This window comes from Ochotona princeps, chromosome 8 (genome assembly GCF_030435755.1).
Source record: "Ochotona princeps isolate mOchPri1 chromosome 8, mOchPri1.hap1, whole genome shotgun sequence".
Classification (NCBI taxonomy): Eukaryota; Metazoa; Chordata; class Mammalia; order Lagomorpha; family Ochotonidae; genus Ochotona; species Ochotona princeps.
In genome coordinates, this window is record NC_080839.1 from 11,167,241 (window position 1) to 11,172,524 (window position 5,284).

Sequence of the window (5,284 nt, forward strand, 5' to 3'; positions counted from 1 at the left end):
CAAGAGCCACCAGCATTCAAAGCAGCTTTGTCAACTAGGCAATAGAATACAGCACGTCCCTCTGCTGTCCGTCACTGGTAGCAACTTCTAAATGAGTGAAGTAAGAAAAGAAAAAGAGGGAGCTGCAACACTTTTTTATTTTTTCTGTTTAAGATCAAACAGAAAGCAAACATCAATTACGTTATACACTAACATCTTCAAAGAGAAGAATTAGAACAAAAACGTGTTTACAGAGATGTAAATGTTAGTGAATGAGTGAGTGACTGAGCGAGCCCCTCACGCGGCTTTCCGATGGTACTTGGGGGGAGCCACTTGAACAAAGTTGCAGAATTCTTTGCTGGGTACTTCAGGAAATCATGAAGGTAATTCAGTAATAAAGCAAGGCTCTTCTCATCCAGAAGCGTATAGGTCAACATCACTCCAGTTTTACACCTGGGACATGGGCGCGTCAGGGTGATTCCAGCATACTGTGGCCTCTCAAGCTTGAGCATGACATTGAAGTACTGCTTTACCCTGCCACAACTTCATTGGCAGCATATTCGTTATTATCTGTGTTTCCAGGGCATTTCTTGCAATTTGCATAATCCTCCAGAATGGAATCCACATTTTTCTTGGCAGAAAGGTAAAAGAGCTGTTTTTGTCTGGTAATTAAGTCCCAGTCATCAACAAGTCACGGTTTTAGCTCTTCAGGAATCTTCACTTTACCTTCCACTCTGTTCATGAATGTTTCTTCATTTTCATCGGTAGGATCTACGTGGGCCCCTTTCCTTCCAAGGAGACTGAGGGCCTCATTGGTGCTGCCACCCTCTCCATTCCCAGGTGCTTTCTGTTTGTTTTCATGTTGACATTTTTCTGTTGCAGACGGGAGGGCTTCTTTCCTGGAGCAACTCTTCTCATGTTCCCCTCCACACACTGTTCTGGTTGGTTTTCTGAAGCTCTCACTGCTTCTGCAGATTGGCGTCCACATACTTGAGCACTCAGCCCAATTTTTATTCCAACCACTGTAATGTATAACATGCTTCACTTGTTTGTCATTCATAGCAAGTTTTACACACTTTGCTTCAGAAAGAAGAGGTCCATGTAAGCACAATACCTGTTCACCCTCTGAAATTTAGGCTTCGGGTCCTGCTTGAGCACCATATATAAGCCTGCAACGGCCGGTGCTGCCCCATCTGAAGCCAGGAGTCAGGAACTTCCTCAAGGTCTCCCATATGCGTGCAGGGTCCCAAGGCCTTGGGCCATTCTCAACTGCTTTCCCAGGTAACAAGCAGGGAGCTGGATGGGAAGCAGGGCTGCCAATATACAAACCAGAGCCCATATGGGATTCTGGTGCATTCAAGGTGAGGACTTTAGCCACTAGGCTACTGTGCTGGGCCCACAGCCCCATTACTCTTTATGCCACCCAACTCCACGTCAGATGTGCCATCAGGCACCACCGGCTGTACATCCTGGGCCTGGATAATTTTTACTTCAATGACTAAAAGTTTTTTAAGAAACTTAGGAGGAGTGACATGAATCATTATGTTTACCCTTTATTACTTTGTGGTTTTATGTCTTTACTGGTTTCACCCAGTCTTTCCTTTATGTAGTCCCAATCATTTTTTGGAAAATCTCCTTTAGCCATTCTTTAAGGTCAGATATGCTGGCAATAAATTCTTATAGTTTTACTTTGAGAAATGTCTTCATTATCTCTTCATTCATGAAAGATAATTTTGTCAGATGTACTACTCACGATAGACAATCCTTTTTCAGCATTAAAGAAGAGGAAGAAAAGAGGCAGAACCAGGAGAAGAATAGAGAAAGGAAAGAGGAAGGAAGGAAGGAAGGAAGGAAAGAAGGAAGGAAGGAAGGAAGGAAGGAAGGAAACCGTAGGCCTGCTTGGTTTTTCATGAGAAATTTGCTGTTATTTAAAATTTTTTTCCTATATAAATTAAGTATCATTGCTGCCTAGATGCCTCATAAATTTTTAAATTTCTCTTTATTTTTTTAAGATTTATTTATTTTTATTATAAAGTCAGATATACAGAGAGAAGGAGAGACAGAGAGGAAGATATTCCATCCAATGATACACTCCCCAAGTGACCACAATGGACGCTACTGCGACAATCCGAAGCCAGGAGCCAAGAACTCTTCCGGGTCTCCCACGCAGGTGCAGGATCCCAAGGATCTAGGCCGTCCTCGACTGCTTTCCCAGGCCATAAGCAGGGAGCTGGATGGGAAGCAGGGCCTCCAGGATAAGAACTGGCGATCATATGGGATCCCAGCACGTGCAAGGCGAGAACTTTAACCACTATGCTATCGCGCCGGGCCCAAATTTCTCTTAATTTTCAGAGGAATGTGTCTGATCTGTCTTTGTATGGTTTTCTTTGAATCCCTGTTTGGGAATCCATAAGTTTTGGAATGCATTGTTTTTACTTTTTTTTTTTACCAAAACTGGGAAAATTTCAGTCATTATTGCTTTGAGTTTTTCATATCCGTTCCCTTTCTTCTTTCCCCCTCCCAGAAATATGAATATTAGATTTTTTCCTTATATTCTTTGTCTTTTTTCTTTTTATTTTCTCTGCATTATTAAGATTTAGATCATTTCTTTCTTAATACCTTATAATATTTGTTTTATATGTAAATAATATAAACACACATACATTTTTAAAAGCAAGCATATTATCAAATAATGTGGAATTCATAATAAGAATCATAAACTGAGGGAAACAGGTGTATTACTATATATGGGATTTAATTCATTGCAGACATTTATAAGCATCTATATGCATATACCCCAAAGAATGTGACATCCATTATATATATACATACATATACATATTTTATTTATATACTCACACACATACACTAAGGAAAAACGTAGACTCTGTCTCTATCTGGCTTATTTCACTTCACATAGTAATCTCCAATTCCATCCCTTTTTGTTGCAAATGTCGGGACATCTTTCTTTTATGACTAAATGATGTTCCATCATGTGTCTACACAACATTTCCTTTATCCAGAGGTATCAGTTAATCGACAACTAGGTTGATTCCGTATCTTTGCTATGAATTGGACTACAATAAATATAGAGTACGTATATTGCTTTCACAGACTTCATTTCTTTTTAATATATTCATAGAAGTGAAATGTCTGAGTCACATATTAGATCTATTTTTAGCTTTTTTGAGGAAATTCCATTTTCAATAATGGGTGCACTAATCTGCATATCCACTAACAGTGTGTTAGGCTTCCCTTTTCTGCACACCCTGACTAACATTTATTATTTTGAAATTTTTGAGTAATAGACATTCTAACTGGTGTGACAAGCTATTTCATTATGATTTTAATTGGCATTTCTCTGATTTCTATTATTCTGTTTTAAATCACATTGATTCATCTCTCCATCATATTTTTTCTTCCATTGTGCCCATTTAATGAATTCTTACTAATTGATTGATTTGGAGTTAGTGTATTTCCATTGTAATTTAGTTTTCCCCTTTTAGGTGGGTACTGGAGGGATAAATCATCTGTTTGCCTTAGATGGTCAATTTTTCGTGTGTTTCATGACATGTTTATAGTCACTTGTTGAAGTACTTTTTATAATAACTTCTTTTTTCTTTTTTTATTTATTTATTATTTTTAATTCATTAATTACATTGTATTATGTGACACAGTTTCATAGGTACTTGGATTCTCCCCACCCTTCCCCAAACCCTCCCACCATGGTGGATTCCTCCACCTTGTTGCATAACCACAGTTCAAGTTCAGTTGAGATTCCCCCATTGCAAGCATATACCAAACTTCTTTTAAAGTCCTTGTCAGATAACTTCAACATTGTATCTTTTTGTTTTGTCTCTTACTCAAATGGTGATTTTTTTTTTAAGATTTATTTATTTTTATTGCAAAGTCAGATATATATGGAGAAGAGAGACAGAGAAGAAGATCTTCTGTCCGATGATTCACTCCTCAAGTGACCTCAATGGCTGTAACTGAGCTGATCTGAAGCCAGGAGCCAGGAGCTCTTCTTGGTCTCCCACGTGGGTGCAGGGTCCAAGACTTTGGACCATCCTCGACTGTTTTCCCAGGTCACAATCAGGGAGCTGGATGAGAAGCGGGACTACCAGGTTTAGAATCAGCGCCCACATGGGATCCTTGCGTGTTCAAGGCAAGGACTTTAGCCAGTAGGCCACTGTGCTGTACCCACAGTGATTTTCCTAATTGTATGATGAGTAGTTTTCAATTCTATCCTGGACATTTGGCTGTTGCGTTGTGAATCCTATTTAATCCTTTTCAGTTTTATTTTAGTGGACAGTCACCTAATTTAAGTGTAGCATGCAGATTAAGGTGTGGGTGACTATTCAGCTCCTCCTTGGCCTGGCTGACACCCTCCTGACAAAGGTTGGGCAGTGACTCATACCGCCTATGAGTACATATGAGTTGGGTGGAAGTTCGGCAGCCTTTTTTTTTTTTTTTTAAGATTTTATTATTATTACAAAGTCAGATATACACAGAGGAGGAGAGACAGAGAGGAAGATCTTCCGTCCGATGTTTCACTCCCCAAGTGAGCCGCAACGGGCCGATGCGCGCCAATCCGATGCCGGGACCAGGAACCTCTTCCGGGTCTCCCACATGGGTGCAGGGTCCCAAAGCTTTGGGCCGTCCTTGACTGCTTTCCCAGGCCACAAGCAGGGAGCTGGATGGGAAGTGGAGCCGCTGGGATTAGAACCAGCGCCCATATGGGATCCCGGGGCTTTCAAGGCGAGGACTTTAGCCCCTGGGCCATGCCGCCAGGCCCATCAGCAGCCTTTTTTTAGCATCAACTCACACTGCCTCCTTGTCTCTGCAAGGGGCATAGACTCATCTCTGCGGGACCTGGCTGACACCGGTCACAGCTGTGAATGGCCAATTAGTCCTACCCCAAACTCTCTGCTTCAGTCACTTGGATGGCAAGTGAGGTGGTTGCTCAGTGAACTAAGCCCCACTGACCATAGCAAAACAGGGAAACTGGATCACTATCCACTTCTACTGGGTGGCAGGTGGAGGTTAGCTTCCTACTTGGCCCTCCAAATCTCCTTCCAGGGAGCTGGCAGGGGGAAGAGGAGATGAGCTCCCCACTGGGCCTGATAGGAACCTTGGGTAGAGACATGCTTGTAGGTGAACTTGGTAGGCTTCAACAGCACTCCATTCAGGATATAGAAGAGGCAAAAAGAAAACCCCAGGAACTCACCGCTGTGTTGTGCTTCAAGTCCCAAAATCTCTAAGCAGCCTACCTTCTTTCTGCTGTTCAGTCTGCTTGTGACAC

General features: G+C 41.7%; 1 pseudogene; it reads right to left on the reverse strand.

The window, feature by feature from the left end:
* Positions 1–276: 276 nt before the first annotated feature.
* LOC101523388 (mortality factor 4-like protein 1) lies at positions 277–1,140 on the reverse strand (annotated as a pseudogene).
* Between the last annotated feature and the right edge of the window lie 4,144 nt (positions 1,141–5,284).